Below are 18,853 nucleotides of genomic sequence, written 5' to 3'. Positions count from 1 at the left end.
GGTAAAACCATGAATCCGCAGGCAGCCTAGCACTGTGAATGATCTGAATGAATGATCTGAATTGTACCAGCTGGGTTTGCTTCCAATTTATTGTCTCTAGAGAATATAACACTGATACCATGCCTTGGAAATCTCTTCACTGGAGTTTGAATCTTCTAGAACAAATGCACACTCTCTGGGAAGGTGCCTGAAGTTGTGAGAAACTCCTGAACAGTCTTGAGAATGAGATGATCCCCATCCTTCAAGGCTAAGATGAAAAGATTTTGACCTTGAAGGGGGTAAAAAGGACAAAGGCAAGGTAGGGATGAACCCTTTGATGTTCTCTTTCCTCTAATTTTGTAACAGAGGTGTATATATCTGTCCCGCAGGTGGGAGCAACGGGGCCTTAAAAGTCATTGCCTCTATGGATCGTCAACTCTAGCTCTGAAGATTACAGTTTAGGCTGTTCCCAAGACAAGCAATATGTTTGCCAATTGACCAGATGTGCAATGGGAGGGTTGTAGGGTCTAATACACAGGGGAGAAAACAGTGCTTAACCTCTACCCTGTGTCTTGTCCTGTCTGAAAACATGAGCTCTGAGTTCCTTTTGTCCCTCCTGATGGTGGCCTGACAGCTGACCAGTCTAAATGAGCTAAGCCTTTACTGGGCCCCAACCAATCCTATTTCCAGGAAAAACTAGAATTGACCCTCTGCAAGTAGACACAGCTGGGAAGGACCAGCTTTCTTGTTCCCAGTATATTAGAACACCCAGTATGTAGTAGAGACTCAGGGTCATTGTCCTCTCAGGATGAAAACAATCTGGAGTAAAGCTAGGCAGTAGTAGAAATGTTGCTAGCTTTCTTCTGGTCAACAAAGGAATAGCTCACTTCCAACATCAAATGCCATGCTGTGCCATTCCATCTCTTCCCTACTGTCCTTCCCTTCCATTTCTTTCTCTTTCCCTTCTCCTTTCTTTTCTCCTCATATAATAAGGCTTACATGTACAGGGAAGAAGAATGAGAAAAGGCTCACGTTTCCACAATAGACATGAATTGAAGGAGAGTACAGACTCACAGAGCCTCGCTTTCCCATGATTTCTTGGACCCAAAGTACCAATGCTGGTTGGAGAAAGTACGAGGTAGATGGGCAAAGATGTTAGCATAGGAGGAAGCAGTACAAGCCAGTTCTCTTCCATGACTACTTTCAACAAAGTTTTTTGTTTTTATTTTTTACCTTCCACCTTAGAGTCAATACTGTATATTGGTTCCAAGGCAGAAGAGCAGTAAGGGCTAGGCAGTTGGGGTTAAGTGACTAGCTCAGGGTCACACAGATAGGAAGTATCTGAGGCCAGGTTTGAACCCAGGACCTCCCATCTCTGGGCCTGGCTCTCTATGCACTGAACCATTCAGCTGCTCCCTCAACAAAGATTTTTTTCTTTTTAAATCATTACCTTCCATTTTAGAATCAATACTGTGTATTGGTTCCAAGGCAGAAGAATAGTAAGGGTTAGACAATGGGAGTTAAGTGACTTGCCCAGAATCACCCAGCTGGGAAGTGTCTAAGGACAGATTTTAACCCAACATTTTCTTTCTCTAGACTTGGCTCTCCATCCATTGAGCTACCCAGCTATTCTCTCAACAAAGATTTTTTTTTTTTAAGAACTAGATCAAGTAGTGATCAGGAAATCTAAGGAGAAATCAAAATGAGTCATGTTTCTAGCATGAATTCAGCCCACAAGCAAGTAACCAGGACAGGAATTGTGGAACAGGGATGAGCCAGTAGCTTCGTCCCCCTCTGACCAAGGAGCAGAATCATAACCCATGAGCATTTTCCAAATGCAATCCAATGTTTTTGGATATATATACCAAGACCTCAATAAGACCAAAGAAAGAATGACAACAGTTAGGACTATAAATCAGGGTTCAGTCTACAGTTCTGTCACTCTGAATCCGTAGGTGACAGGGGCTGGAGCCAGTAGCAGAATGCTCAAATTCCACCTTAGGGTGAGCCAGAAATTATGTTGCCTATAGGGTCTGGAGTCTTCAATGTAGCCTTGGCCACTTATAAGTGAGCTAACTCAAATTCTCCTAAAAGAGATGCAGAAATAGGTTAAATTCAAGTGTCTCCCATGTCTGCCAGTGTTAAGCTCTTCTAAAACCTGGAAGAAACCTGTTGCTTGAGGAAGAGACTTCTTCTCAAGAGCTACAACTCCTTTGCTCAATGATTCTTATTCATTAAAAAAAAACTTTTAATTTACTTTTTTAATTAAAAAAGAAGCAAGCACTTACAACAAATATATATAACCAGAACAAATTTCTGCATTGACTATGACCAAGTCTAATTCTATCTCTTGGGTCCATCATATCTTTGTATATATCAGTTTTGGGGGGTGAGGACTGGTATTATGTTTCATTACAGTTCCATCACTCTGGAATTGTAATTGGTCATTGCACTAAGTGTTTTTTCTTCCAGAATTGTTTCTCTTTTTTTTTTGTAATTCAGTGATTTTTCAGTTATGCTCAACCATTCATGACTCCATTTTGGGTTTTCTTGACAGAGATCCTGGAGTGGTTGGCCATTTCCTTCTCCAGGAAACTGAGGCAGACTGAGTTAAGTGATTTTCCCAGCTAATAACTGAGATCAGATTTGAACTCAGGAAAAAGAGGCTTCCTAAATGCAGGTCTGCCCCTATATACTTTACTAACTAGCTTTGTCTTTGTAATTTCAATATTATATGAATTTTTCTTCTGTCCTGTTTACTTCACCATGCATCAGTTCATATACGACTACCCAGGTTTCTCAAAAAACCATTCCTTCCTTCTTCCGGATTAAATTGTCTAATCTCCATTTAAGTTGGAATCCTCATTTCAAGTGCCCTTTTTAATTATGGGTTTTAAAAATTGTTTAGTGGATAGCAAATGACGTTCAATATTTCTGCTTTATTCATTTGTCTGTGAGGTTTTTATGCCTTTGCACATGGACAGTTTTTGAAAAGATGCCTTGAACCCTGAAAATACATATGTTTCTTTCTATTTCCATGCTGTTCTATCTCTCTTCATTTCTCCCAGATCCTTATTATGGTGTTCCGACATTTTCTTTCTCTCCTTTTAAAATCTCCTTTAAGATCCACCCTCCAAACTTGAAATTTATTTTGCTTGTGCCTATTCCCTCCCCAACTCTATCCTTCCTATTAGTTCTCTCTCTATCTCTGCCAGTCTCCTTGTTGAGCTGAGTATATTTCCATGCAAAATACTCAGTATATGCATGTGCATGCTCAACTTCCCATTGTCTAATTCAGATTAGAGTGAGGTTTATGTAATATTCACTACCCCACTGCTATGGTGGTTAAAATCTTTCTCATACTCTATTATGAGAAATATTATGTTCTCCTTTCTTCTTTGTTTCTTTTTTAGAATATTCCTATCTCCTTCCCTTTTCTTTCATCTCTCAAGATGATCAAAACAGAACAAAACCACTCATGGTTGTGTTTGTCTTATTGAACTCATTCTATGACTCTTTAGGCAGCACAGTGGATAGAGTGCTGGGACTGAAGTCAGGAAGACTCATCTTCCTGAGTTCAATTCTAGCCTCAGACACTTAGCTATCTGACCCTGGGCAAGTCACTTAACCTTGTTTGCCTCAGTCTCCTCATTTAGAAAATGAACTGGAGAAGGAAATGGCAAACCACCCCAGTATCTTTGTCAAAAAAAAAAAAAAACCCAAATGGGATTATGAAGAGTCAGATATGACTGAACAAATGGTCCTTCAAAGAGTAGGAGAAAGTCAGGAGGCTTACTGAATAGAGTGGTGGACCTAAACTCAAATCTAGCCTCTGGACATTTCCTAGCTGTGTACTAGACAAGTCACTTAACCTGTTTCCTTTCATCCATTGAGGAAGGAAATGGCAAACCATGTCTATATCTTTGCCAAGAAAATCCCATGGACAGTATGGTCCATGGGCTCATATAGAGTCAGGCATGACTGAACACAAGCATCCTTTAAGACATTGGAATTCTGAAGGGATATCCACTCATCTCTTTAAATTCTCTTAAAATGGAAGCGTCATTTAGCCTCTTCCATTTGTTTAAATGTATTTAATTTTCCATGTTTCCTTTGACTCCTGCTTTTGCACTTAAAATTTTTTTTTACTAATTTCTGATCTCTTAATCAAATATTCTTGAAAATCTTCTATTCCACTAACAATTTCTAATTTTCCCCTGTAGAATTCTATTGAGTCTTGCAGAACAAGTTATTCTTGGTTAAAAGAGTTTACCTTTTCTCTTTTAGAGTATCATGTTACAAGATTTTCTCTCCTTTAGAGTAGCGGCAGTATAGTCCTCTGTGATCCTGATTGTGATTCTTTGATACTTGAACTCTTTCTTTATTTTGACTCCTAATATTTGTTCATACTGCTTGGTGACTGCTTCTGTTTATTAATCTTCCAACTTTGGTTCAGTCCCTGCTTAGTCCTGACTTCTTGGATTCTTGCCACAGATTTCCACTTGCCCTGGAGTATCTATTCTCAGGGAACTGGCAGTTTTTAAGCCCCACCTGGATCACCTCCTTTCTCAGGGCCCTCTAGAATCTCCAGGCAGAGTACTGTAAGCTTCCAAAGAACATAGAAAAACCACAGTCAGAATGCTAGTCCTGAGTCTAAGGTCAGAGAAATCTGCTTATATGTGTTCAAATTGCATTCTAGCAAGACCTCTCTTCCCAGGCATCTGGTTATCTTTTTTATGTAGTCCAGGGGAGTTTATTATTGTTTCTTTTTGGACTTCTTAATCTTTATTAAGTCTGGTGACCTTCTTAGATATTTGATGGAGAATACTTAGGAGAGTTTAATTCATTTATATCTTTTCCCATTACCACCTTAATCAGAAGCCCTATTGTCTTTAAAATTTTTATCATTCTTTTTTAAACTTTTACCCTCTGACTTAGCACCATTTTAAGTATCTATCTTAGTAATTCTAAGACATTCTCAGTATCTGTCTTAGTAATTCTAAGACAGAAGAGAGGCAAGGGCTAAGCACTCAAGATTACATGACTTGATTGTGGTCACACAGCTAGGAAGTATCTGAAACAGATTTGAATCCAGGTCCTCCCTACTCCAAGTCTGGTGCTCTATCCATGGAGCCACCTAGCTGCCTCCAAAAGTCCTATCTTCTTATATCCTGCATAAAGATAGACACTTACAAGGTGCTTAAATAATGCTTTTGGCCAGTTGACCCTTGTTTTTGATTTTTCTTTCTGTCATTAAGTCTTGTCTATGACTGTCTTCCTAGTTACTTTTGGGGAAAACTTTAAATCTTACTCATGAGGATAACTAAGAATCACTATTTCAGACTTTGGTAAGTATTCCAGCTCACTGTCAGGGCACCAAAAATTCCAAGAAGCTCTTTGTAAAGTCCCAAGAATTTGTGTTTTTCTAGAAAATTCCAGGAGGTGAGCCGGTGGTTTAGAGTTTCTAAACAAATTCAGCAAAGGGTGGAGTTTTGTAAAGGGGTGAGATGGAACAAAACTTAAATGCCCTGTGGCAGAGAAAACCCTGGCACTCAGAGGAGCTTTGGGGGCTGTCAGTCCAACCAGGAAGCCTCCTTGGAGAGCACAGCGATAAGGTTATATTGCTTTCTGGTCAAAAGGAATGGGGAATGATAAAAGAGAGAAAAATGCAGACTATGTAATGGGTCCAAGGCTGACTCCTGGCCAGATGGAGTGTCAAGTATAATACGTCACTTTTGGAAGTGCTAATTGTTGCCATCATGAAGGACATCGATATTTGGCACTCATCTCTTCATTTACCCTCAATTATATCTCTTAGAGACAGGCAGAGGGGTCTTTTTCAGGCAGGGACAATGACTGGCAAAGAAGGAATTTGCCATTGGAAAGGACCATTCTAATCTACATAGAGTCACTCAAGGAACATGGCAGAGTTATTGGAGTCCTTGACCTAGAATCAGAAAGACTAAGATTCAAATCTTGCTGCTGACATTAACTAGCTAGGTGACCATAGAGGAGCTATTTAAATGCTTTCAGCCTGTTTGCCCACATATAGAAAGAGGATAATATTATTCTTAGTTCTTATCTGTTAGGGTTGTTGGTGAGGATTAAATAAGACAGTGAGTTGAATGTACTTTGCAGGGACATCTTGGTGGCTCAATGGGTAGAGAGCCAGACCTGGAGATGGGAGGTCCTGGGTCCAAATCTGTCCATAGGCACGTCATAGTCATGTGACCCTGGGCAAGTCACTTAACTCTAATTGCCTAGCCCTTGTCACTTCTTTCTTAGAATTGTTACTAAGAAAGAGGGTATGGGTACAAAAAAAAGTATTTTACAAACACATTATCTTATTTTGGCCTCACTAGCAATCCTCTGAGGTAGGTATTGGGATATAATTCTATTATATCAATATTACATATAATATAACATGTATAAAATAATGTATAATATAATATAGTTACAGAGAATGTGTGGATTATTAAATATTACTTAAAATTAAATAAAATTGAATATTAAATATAAAAATAAAAGAAATATTAAATAAATAGAATTATTAATGTTATAATATATTCTTATAAAACATTTCTAAATGCCAGATGTTTCTATTTCATAGTCTTGACCCCTCATTTTAGAAATGAAATTTTAGAGATCTAGAGAAGGAAAGGGACTTGCTCAAAGTCATAGAGCTTGACTAGAATACATGGACTATGACTCTATACCTAAATGACTCTAAATCATTCATTACATCTGAAGAAGAGTTTGAAGAGGTCTTAGGAGGTTGAGAGATATTAAGAATATGGCACGATATGATATAAGTCTGTTCAATTCAATATTTAATAGTTTATACCGTATGAGAGAAAGCTAGGTGATAGAACACTAGGCCCAGAGTTCAAATCTGGTCTCAGACACATCTTTACTGTATGACCCTCGACAAGTCACTTAACCCTGTTGGCCTCAGTTTCCTGAGGAAACTGGAAAATGAGCTGGAGAAGGAAATGGCAGACCACTCCAGTGTCTTTGCCAAGAAAACTCCAAATGAGGTCATGAAGAGTCAGAAGCAACTGAAAATGACTCAATAACAATAACAAAATAAATAAAATGCCTTATATTCAGAATAAAACAATAGCAGTCATGATTAAATAATTTGATGAAAAAAATCATCTTACAAAACATAATACCAATTTGGTACAGTGGATAGAATGTTATGCCTGGAGTAAAAGAAGACCTGATTTCAAATTTGACTTCATATACTTTCTCTGTGTGACCCTGAACAAGTCACTTAACCCAGTTTGCCTTCATTTCCTCATCTATAAAATGAGAAGGAAATGGCAAACCACTCCATATCTTTGACAAAAAAAATAAACCCAAATGGGGTAACAAAGAGTCTGATGTAACTGATATGTCTCAAACACAAAACAGTGCTATAAAAGATAATGATGAAATGAAAAATCATCTCTAGGTCCTTTTTTATTCAAAGATATTTTATTTTCCTAATGACACATATTAACAATTTTCCACATACGTTTTCTGAAATTATAAGATCCAAATTGTCTCCCTTCCCCCTCCTCCCCCCATGGTAAGCAATTTGATCTGGGTTATACATGTATTATCATTCAAAACATATTCATTATTGTTATAAGAGAAGACAAAGAAAGTTGGAGGAGTGATCTGAAGAAATACAAGAAGGCAGTAGAGTTAAATATATATGTAAGGATACTATTTAGCAGAGGATATTTAGCATAGACCTAGGAATTAGTAGTAGTTGAAGGAGAAATAAGGAGGCTTTGGGGGAACCCAAGTGAGAAGCAGATTTGTAAGAGTCAGACAAGTGGAAAAGCTTAGCCCCCTGTTAGATTTGGGGATCCTAATTCCCAGCCTTCATTACCGTTTCTTACCTGCTCAAACCTTTTCCAATATTTATTAAATAAAGGTTTTATTACTTCTGTCTCCATCAGTTATCCATTGCACAGGCCCAAACAGTTACACAGAGTTCCCCCCACTTAACATTCCTATATTAACATTCCTGGCGGTTCCTATTTGTAACATTCTTGTAGAAAAATTACAGTAACACAATATTTCAGTTACTGTGTATAATGTCCTCCCAGTTAAGCTTATTTCAATCAATAATCTCTCCTTTCCGCTCTACTGGGGAGATGCAACATAGTTACTGTAAAATATAAGGAAATTGGAGGAGGAGGAGGGCACTAATAACTGGTCTATCAGGAAAGCCTAAGAAGTGCCTCTTCAGCTGAGCCTGGAAGGAAGATAAGAATTGAGAGGAGAAGAGAAGGTAGGAGTGGGCTCCAAGTAGGGGAGACCACTTACACAAATACATAGAGGCAGGGGTCAGTGGTAGCTCAGTGGATAGAGAGCCAGGCCCAGAGACAAGAGGTCCTAGATTCAAATCTGAACTCAGACATTACCTAGCTGTGTAACCCTGGGCAAGTCACTTAACCCTCATTACCTAACCCTTGCCGCAATTCTGCCTTGGAACCAATGTACAGTATTGATTCTAAGATGGAAGGTGAAGGTAAGGGTTTTTAAAAAAGTACACAAAGGCAGGAGTTGGAAGGCTGAATTCAAAGAATATCCAATAGTCTAATTTGGTTGGAATATTAGGCATATGAAGGGAAAGAGGTGAAATAAAGCTGTAAAGGTAAATTAGAGACTGTGTTACTGAGAGGTAACAAGTAGCCGCTTGAAGCGTCTGCAGCAAAGGAGTGACATGATCCAACTTGGTCCTTTAGGAAAGTTATTTTGGCAGCTGTATGGAGAATAAATTGAAGGTGGAAAGACTGAAAGCTGGGAAAGCAATTTAATGGTTATGATAATAATTATAATGAATTATATATAATGAATTATATATGAATATATAATTATAATTAATATAATACTGGTTATTATGAAAGTCCAAGAGAGAGGCTGAAACTAGGGTGATTGCCATGTAAGTGGAGAGAAGGGGGCATATTTGAAAGCTGTCATGAAGGTTAAAAATCATTAAGACATGACAATTGATTGGACATGGAATGGAAGGGAAAGGAAAGTGTGAAGGATGACTTTGAGGTATGAATCTAGTATAATTTGGCAGCTAGATGGCTCAGTGGATAGAGCTCAGGGCTTGGAGTCAGGAAGATTCATCCTCTTGAGTTCAAATCTGGCCTCAGATACTTACTAGCTGTGTGACTCTGGGCAAGTCACTTAACCCTGTTTGCTTTAGTTTCTTCATCTGTAAAAGGAGCAGGAGAAGGAAATGGCAAACCATTCTAGTATCTTTGCCAAGAAAACCCCAAATGGGACACAGCTGAAGTGACTGAACAATAAGATGCTAGAAACAAAACCTTAATTTATAAATTTAGAGCTTGAGAGACTTTACAGGCCATTGAGTTCAAACCCTTCATTTTACAGATGAAGAACCTGAGTTCCAGGACATTTAAGAGACTTGCCCAAGGTTGCAATAGAGTCATGGAAGGAGAATTTGAACCCAGGTCTCTGACTCCAAAATCAATAGAATTCAGTTGTGAATCCATCTGGCCCTGGGGATATTTTTCTTTTTTTTTTTTTAATATATTTTATTTGATCATTTCCAAGCATTATTCGTTAAAGACATAGATCATTTTCTTTTCCTCCCCCCCCCCCCACCCCCCATAGCCGACGCGTAAGTCCACTGGGCATTAGATGTTTTCTTGATTTGAACCCATTGCTTTGTTGATAGTATTTGCATTAGAGTGTTCATTTAGAGTCTCTCCTCTGTCATGTCCCCTCAACCTCTGTATTCAGGCAGTTGCTTTTTCTCGGTGTTTCCACTCCCATAGTTTATCCTTTGCTTATGAATGGTGTTTTTTTCTCCTGGATCCCTGCAAGTTGTTCAGGGACATTACACCGCCACTAATGGAGAAGTCCATTACGTTCGATTATACCACAGTGTATTAGTCTCTGTGTACAATGTTGTCCTGGTTCTGCTCCTCTCGCTCTGCATCACTTCCTGGAGGTTGTTCCAGTCTCCATGGAACTTCTCCACTTTATTATTCCTTTTAGCACAATAGTATTCCATCACCAACATATACCACAGTTTGTTCAGCCATTCCCCAATTGATGGGCATCCCCTCGTTTTCCAGTTTTGGGCCACCACAAAGAGCGCAGCTATGAATATTTTTGTACAAGTCTTTGTGTCCATTATCTCTTTGGGGTACAGACCCAGCAGTGCTATGGCTGGGTCAAAGGGTAGATATTCTTTTGTCGCCCTTTGGGCATAGTTCCAAATTGCCCTCCAGAATGGTTGGATCAGTTCACAACTCCACCAGCAATGAATTAATGTCCCTACTTTGCCACATCCCCTCCAGCATTCATTACTTTCCTTTGCTGTTATGTTAGCCAATCTGCTCCTGGGGATATTTTTCTTAGGAATTTCTTGATGGCTTGTTCAATTTCTTTTTCTGAGATGGGAGTACTTAAGTATTCTATTTCCTCTTTTGTTAATCTAGGCAATTTATATTTTTGTAAATATTCACCCATTTCCCCTAGATTTTCATATTTATTGCCATGTAATTGGGCAAAATAGTTCTTACTAATTACCTTAATTTCCTCTTCATTAGAGCTGAGGTCACCCTTTTTTATCTTTGATACTGTTAATTTGATTCTTTCTTTTTTTATTAGATTAACCAGGACTTTATTTTATGTTTTTTCAAAGTACCACCTCCTAGTCTTATTTATTAGCTCAATAGTTCTTTTACTTTCCATGATATTAATTTCTCCTTTAATTTTTATAGTAGTCAGTGAATCACATTGCCCTCAGCAGAATTAGTGCCGTTTGGAATGAGTAATTTCATTATGGACATGATGAAGGCTCTGTGGTATTTTACCAACAGGAGAATAACTAAAAAGGCTTTCAAGCTGTCTACACACCCCAAAGGTGAGGAATAAGGGAACGTCTTTTGGAGCAGTCTGTGAATCATGCTTCCCTTCCACTAAAGGAGTGAGGAGGCAAGTGGTGCAGTAGATAGAGCACCAGGCTTAGAGGCAGGAAGGCCTGAGTTCAAATATGACTCCCACTGTGTGAATTTAATTTAATACAAGTGTACCCCCTTATTCCATTTGAAAACTCCTTATCCTTACCCGTGCAAGGTTAATAAGTCAGTATTATGTAACTAAAGGGCGCAGTGGGTACCTGGAGACCTGACTTCGGGAAATCCCGGTCCCGAAGTCAGGCTTTAGGAACCAGACTGAAGTTAAGCCTGGCCAATTAGAGACGCAGGAGGAGTGATGTCATTGGCTTTATAAGAAAGGGGTTGGAGCAGTAGCACTCTCCCTTCTCTGGAGTACTTAACACTCCACTTGAGCCTCCTCGGGGAGCTGGAGCCAGGCATGCTTGGAAGTGTTTTGTTTTTTTAAGTTCGAGTGGCCTGGTGACCTTTTTCTCTACATCTCTCTCTCTCTAGTTTTTACTAATAAATAATTATAAATTTATATACAGTCTCTGAGGAATTTTAATCATTACAGCAATTATCTTCAGAAACAAATATGAAATCCTCTGTCTGGCTCCTCTTTTTAAGAAAACCCTTACCTTTGGTCTTAGACTTGGTTCTAAGGCAGAAGAACTGTAAGGGTTAGGCAATGGGGGTTAAATGACTTGCCCAGGGTCACACAGCTATAAAGTGTCTGAGGTCATATTTGAACCCAGCAACTCCCATCTTTAGACCTGGCTCTCAATCCACTAAGCCACTCAGCTGCCCCCATCCCAGCCACCTTCTGCCATATCTCCATCATTACCTCACACTAACCTGACCCTCCTCCTTCAGATCAGACCCAGAGGAACTCCTTCCATAAATAAGAACATATTTCATCGGACTGATTTCCCTACACTGTCAACTTGTTCAAGCTCTGTCTTCTCACTAAGCCAACCTCAATCGCCAGTGCCCGTATCTTCATGGAACAGAATCAAAAGCAGCCCTGCATAAGGCTGGGGGTGGTGGTGGTGGCATAGTCCCTCTTCTTTCCCTCTGCCCCCTCACCCAGTTATCTGGCAGCAGAAGGGATACATATGACCCAACTGAATTCACTGAGCCAGGCTGTCTCTCTCCCTTTTTCTCATTGTTGCCTGTTTTCTATTTCAGGAGTAGTGACTACTGGGGGAGGAAGAGGGATTTGGGGGTTTTCCTTGATCTTGTGGGAAAATCTCCTGTTATTTACAAGAATGGAAACCATTGCCTTCTTCATGGTTTGACCCTCTTCCCACCACATTGGAAATCTTTTCTCCTCTGAAGTTGTTCCAAATCAGTGAGGCTCTGAGAGATCCTATTTCTCCTTCTGGTTTAAGGAAACTGCCCATCCATGTGCAGTGTGTGTGTGTGTGTGTGTGCACGTGCGCATGAGCACGTGCACGCATGCTCACACGCACTTTGTCTGCTGGCTCTCTGTTGGGATATCTGTCTTGTATTCCTTCCTCTTTTCCCTGGGCTGCTCAGTCAAGGTTCTCAGGACTGCCTCAAAAGAGCTTCTTCTCAGAACCTCTTACTGGAATGCCTTCAGGCTCACCCCAGATAGGGTAGGTTGGCCTTTTGCCTTAAAATATATCTAAAGGTGTCAATGTTACCCTTTTACAGGGTACCACTGGAGATGGAAGGATAGGGGTATAGTGATACAGCTGTGTTCCCGCTTTAAGCAAAGGAAGTCGTGATGTTAAAAAGGGGTGGTATAGGGGCAACCAGACAATGGTACAGAAGATAGAGTGCCAGGCCTGGAGTCAGAAGAACCTGGGTTCAAATCTGACCTCAGATACTTTCAAGTTGAATGATTCTGGGCAAGTCACTTAATCCCCATTGCCTAGCCCTTGCCCATCATCTTAGAGAGCTACTAAGGCAGAAATTAAGAGTTTAATTTTTTTAAGTGGTGTGGAATCCTGATTATTCTCTCTCTGTGGGGTCCACACATGCACATCATCATTATCATCATGTAATCACACACAATCATGAATCTTGTCCTCCTCATCATAATAACAATAATGATAATGAGGAGGAAGAAGAAGGTAATTATAGCGAGCATTTGTAAGGAACTCTAAGGTTTGCAAAAAGTTTTACAAATATTATCTCACTTGATCTAGATGCCATAATATGTACATTGAGGGTTTTTAGATTGCTTTACTGCTTTTGCCTCAGTTCTTCATCTGTCAAATGAGCTGGATAAGGAAATGATAAGCCACTCCAGAACCTTTGCCAAGAAAACCCAAACGGGGCCACAAAGAGTCAGACACAATTGAAACGAATGAAAGAACAACAACAAAAATGGACATTAAATGCTACACCAATAGAAACTTTCCTGCCACCTTCTTCCTTCTCTTTCTACTCTCAAATTCAGATGCTCTCCGCTGATCTGGGCTAAAGTGAGAGGGAGAAGAGAAAAGAGGAGGAAGGGAAGAAGGAAGCCCAGGATACAATGGTCTCAACATACAAAAGTCCTCTGATCCCTAACCCCATACTAGGCGGGGACCCAGAGACTCATTGTCATTTACTATTAATCAGCAGAACTGTCCTCTCTAGCCACTGCGGCCACTGTTCCTGGGCTCAAAGCCATAGAGGCTCAAAGCCATAGCTAACTTACCTTTTCAAAATAATCCAATTTACTGGCCCAAGTTTAGGATTATAGATTTAGATCTATAATAAACTATAGAAGCCATCACTGGAAAGTGGAAGGAAAGCTGAATTTGAAGTCAGAAGACTTGGATTTGGATCCTGGTCCTACCACTTATTTAGGGAAGTCAAATCACCCTCTCTAGGCTTTAATTTTCTCATCTCTAAAGTGAAGATACTGAATTAGATGGCTTCTTGGATCCCTTCCAGATCTAAATCTGTTGTCCTGGGTTCTAGTTCCTCTTTTTTTTCTTTTAAACCTTTGCTTTCCATCCAAGAATCAATACGTGTATTGGTTCCAAGGTAGAAGAGTAATAAGGGCTAGGCAATATGGGTTAAGTGACCTGCCCCAGGTCACCTCAGCTAGGAAGTGTCTGAGGTCAGATTTGAACCCAGGACCTCCCATCTCTAGGCCTGGTTCTCAATCCACTGAGCTACCCAGCTGCCCCCTAGTTTCTCTTCTTAATATCCTCCACCAGGATAATAATAATATCTAGCATTCACACAATGCCTACTATATGCCAGGCACTGAGTTAAGTGTTTTACTAATATTATGTGATTTTCTCTTCTCAATAACCATTCAAGGTAGGTGCTTTTATTATTTCTCTTTTATTGATGAAGAAACTGAAGCAGATAGAAGCTAAGTGATTTGTCCAGGGCCCCACATTTGGTAATGTCTAGGGCCTTATTTGAACCCAGGTTTCCTACTATAGGCTTGGAACTCTATCCCTTGGGACACCTAGTTGCATGCAACACAAGAGACCTCTTTGCCCTTGTCTTTCTGTCCTAAGATACCTGACCTCACCCAGAGCACCTGGAATCAAGCCACTCATTTTCCCTTGGACAAGCTGAGTGCTATCGCACACTCTGCCAGGGAATTCCCATCTCAAGAAAAGGATGCAGTATTTCCCCTGGAGTCTCTTTCCCCTTCCCCACAGCCATTGACTAGAAGAGTTTGGTGGGGGAGGATCTTTGCCCCAAGGCAGCCAAGGCAAGTACCAGGCTATTCTTCCTTCAGACCTGCCCTGATGCTCAAATATTTTCCTGAGTCACTACTAAGGGACTGGCACTCAATCTTCTCTTCATTCCACTCCTTCTCCATCTCTTATTTTGTGCCTACAGTGAGCAGTCTAGTGTTTTTTAAGGACTGGATATTTTCTGAGTTCTTTTAACCTTTCCAGCTCAAAGTTCAATTCAAATGATCCAGCTCCCAGATCCTCTTTCATAGGCTACAGCTGTCCAGCTACCATTTTTCAGGTGCTATGGTCTTTGTCTCTGCCTCCCTCTTTTCATCTCCTGCTCCCTTGCATTAGGGGAAGAGCTTTGGCTTTGGGCTCAGAAGGAAACTTGAGCCTTCTGCAGCCAGCCTGGGAAACAGCTGGACAGCATCAGTCCACATTTGGCCCTTTGCAGAGCATCCTGCCTACCGCACCCACACTCTCCCTCCATTCTTCACAAATAGCTTTCTTCTCTCTCTCCCAGGGTTCTCCTTGGCCTTTTGTCTAGCCCCATTTTGGAGCTGAATCTTTGGAGATGGCTGAATTTCAAGTCCTCTCTTGGTCTCACTTTTTTCTTTCCCCACACGCCTAGGATGCCCTCTCTACTACCTCCTTCTCTGGACACAAAGGGCCTCATCCCTTTCCCAGCTGTTATCAAGAGAAAGGCCAGCCGCTGCTTGGAGAAACCTGGCCAAGCTCACAGGAAATGTCTGACACTACCAGGCAAATGGGATTTGGCCTCCCAAAGCAAAACACAGCTGACGGGGCTTGGTTGGACTTGCCCAGATTTCATGGCACCAAGGGTCCAGTGCAGTTTGACACAACATAAGCCCAGAGCCTGAAAGTCATTAAGAATATCACAGTAGCCATGTGTCTATGAAACCTGGAGGGTAAATGGTTCCCTCCTTTGAAAGCTGGGGGCATCTCAGGAAAAAGAGTAGGGGGCATTAGGCAGGGAAGATGAAGAGTGACATAGTGTTCCTGGTTGGCTCCTTGAACAAAATAGGAACTTTAAATTGGGGATTTTGCAACTTTCCATTGAATAGTTTCCTTACATCCCCTCTTTGCCCCTCCTTTAAACCCTTTCCCCTTCCTCTATTAGAATTAAAACTAAGTATTGGTTCCAAGGCAGAAGAGCAGTAAGGGCCAGGCAATGGCTGGGTAAGTAACTTGCCCAGGGCACACAACTAGGAAGTGTCTGAGGCCTGATTTTAACCCAGGACCTCCCATCTCTAGTTTTGGTTCTCAATCCACCAAGCCACCTAATTATCTCTCAGCCCCTTTTGTTCCCCACCTTCCTCTCTGAGACCCTTCTTTTATTTATTTTTTATTTTTTTGAAAATCCTTAACTTCCACCTTAGAATCAATACTATGTATTGGTTCCAAGGCAGAAGAGTGGTAAGTGCTAGGCAATGGGGATTACATGACTTGCCCAGGGCCACACAGCTAGAAAGTGTCTCAGGCAAGATTTGAACCTAGGGCCTTCCACCTCTAGGTCTGGCTCTCCATCCACCAAGCCACCCAATTGCCCCCGATTCCCTCCTTTTTTTTTTTAACCCTTACCTTCTGTCTTAAAATAAAATTGTGGCTTGGTTCTAAGGCAGAAGAGCAGTTAAGGGCTAGGCAATAAGGGTCAAGTGCCTTGCCCAGGGTCACACAGCTAGGAAGTGTCTAAGGTCAAATTTGAATCCAGGACCTCCCATCTCTAGGCCTGGCTCTCCCTCCACTGAGCTGCCCAATTGCCCCTGAAACCCTCCTTTTAAATGAACTATTCTACCTCCCATTGCACCATGAAGAGCATATATAAGTCCCCTGGTTCTGCTATGTGAGCTTTCATCTTAACTTGCTGGGGACCAGTCCCTCCACATCACTTCTTGGTCATCTCACCAAGACTACCTGCTTTCTAACATCACTTTATGTGTTGTCCTGTATGTTTAGCATGTAAGCTCCTTGAAGACAGGAATTACCTCGATTATTTGTATTTGTATACCCCCTGCCCAACTAATGCTCAACTTGTCTGTCTGTCTGTCTGTCTGTCTGTCTGTCTGTCTTTCAGCACCTAGGACAGCCCTCAGTCTTGGGTAAGGAGCAGAGAGCAGATGCTAAATGGTCCAGAGCAACATCAGCCCAGACTGTGTGATATGAGCAAAGCATCATGGAGGATACCAATAAGTCAACCACAAAGTTGCCCCAAGGAATTTATAGTACAGTAGGGGAAACAGCAGATCTCCATAAGTCACTCATAATTTGAGGGCAGTATCCATACATATTTATGTAGATGTGCACACACACATATGTGATTCACATGTATATGCAAACACATGCATATTTATGTGATATATACACATATTTTAATATGTGTGTGCATGCATGTGTATATGTATTTACACATTATGTGTGTGAATATATCACTCTAGAATCTTTGCCACAAAAACCCCAAATGGGGTTGTGAAGAGTCTGATAGGGTGGAAAATATACATGCACACACACATGCACACACCCCAGACAAGAATACTACAAGAATTCAGATCTGTCAGAGAAAGTCATACAAAGGAAAGAAAATGTAAAGCTGATTCTTAAACAGTTAGTCCACAAAAAAAAAAGGAGAGTGTTTGATTCAGAAGTGTGCTCACTGGAGACCAGTGATGGTATCGGAAGGATACAGATGCCAGCCCATCCAGGAAGTGTCAACTTGGGAGTTGAATGGCATGGAGAGAGGAGAAGGGGGTGCTACCACTTCAGGACTGGGATGGATTCTTTATTCCAAGTTTACAAAGTCTATTTAAAATCCATACCCTCTACACATAGGATCCTAGCATTTAGATCCAGAAAGAACCTTAGAGATTATGTAGTCCAAGCACTTCAGGAAACTGAGACTTAAAGACTTAAAGTGATTTCCCAGGGCCACAAAATAGCAGAATCAAGACTTGAATTCAGGTCCTTTCATCTTAAATCTATTGGGGTTTTTTCCCCCATAAATCCAAGCAGATTCATTTTTCTCATCTTTTTTTCCCCTTTTTTTTTAAACCCTTACCTTCTGTCTTGGAGTCAATACTGTGTATTGGCTCCAAGGCAGAAGAGTGGTAAAGGCTTGGCAATGAGGGTCAAGTGACTTGCCCAGGGTCACACAGCTAGGAAATGGCTAAGGCCAGATTTGAACCGAGGACCTCCCGTCTCAAGGCCTGACTCTCAATCCACTGAGCTACCCAGCTGCCCCCTCATTTTTCTTATTTTATCTAATCTCTCCAACAACTTTCTCAAAAGGTGATATTGATATTTATCTGGAGAGATAATCATTAGTATCCTTTATATAGTAAAAGATTTGGATGTTTCCATCAGTATGATACTATGAATTAGGAGTCAAAGGTCTTGGGTTCAAATTTCGGTTCTCCCATCTATTACATATAACAGACAGCAGGGTACAGTGGAAAGAGGATTATGTTTTGTTTTGTTTTTCTTTTTGCTCATTTTTTATTTTAAAAATTGATTAATTAATTTATTCATTACATTAAAATTCCCAAATATCTCTCTCTTCCTGACTATACTCTATTCAACATGCTTCAGTTCAAATCCCAGTTCAACTACTTACTAGTTAGGTGACTTTGGGTCCACATTAACACGTCTGGGCCTCTATTTCTTCATTTGTAAAATGAAGGGATAGGACTGTATAGCTTTCTTGTTGTTCAGTCATTTTTCAGTCCTGTCTGACTCTTCATGACCTATTTGGGGTTTTCTTGGCAAAGATACTGGAGTGGTTTGCCATTTCCTTTTCTAGATCATTTTATAGATGAGGAAACTGAGGCAAGCAGGGTTAAGTGATTACCCAGAGTCACATAGCTAGAAAGTGTCTGAGACAGTAGATAGAGAGCTGGACCCAGACCCAGGGAGACCTGAATTCAAAGCCAGCATAAGACATTTACTAGCTCTATGACCCTGGGCACATCAATTAACCCTGTTTGCCTCAGTTTCCTTCCTCAAAAAGAGGTCGAAGAGAGTCAGACATGACTGAAGGACTCAACAACAACAAAGATGAGCTTGTAAGGCTCGAGTGAGATAAAGTATCTAAAAAGCATGATCCTCTTGTCTCCTAGAGCCACCCCCAATCAAATAGAAATAGCTCCATTTTTCTTGGAAAGATAGAAATCACATTTATGTCTCACTGGGCAGAGTCATTCCAGGCCTCTAAGTCCCTGGACCATAAACAAATTATCATTAGTGACTAGGGGAAGAACAGAGTAAATCCAAAAGACCAGGAGT

The 18,853-nt window shown here is 40.7% G+C and overlaps 1 protein-coding gene across 1 annotated transcript in view; it reads right to left on the bottom strand.

Annotated features, from left to right (window-relative positions):
- Positions 1-18,853, bottom strand: part of LTBP2 (latent transforming growth factor beta binding protein 2) — a 190,793-nt gene that overhangs the window by 139,574 nt on the left and 32,366 nt on the right. The window lies entirely within an intron of this gene.

Source organism: Monodelphis domestica, chromosome 1, assembly GCF_027887165.1.
Source record: "Monodelphis domestica isolate mMonDom1 chromosome 1, mMonDom1.pri, whole genome shotgun sequence".
NCBI lineage: Eukaryota > Metazoa > Chordata > Mammalia > Didelphimorphia > Didelphidae > Monodelphis > Monodelphis domestica.
The sequence above is the reverse complement of the archived record's forward strand: the minus strand, read 5'-3'. Positions and strand labels throughout refer to the sequence as shown.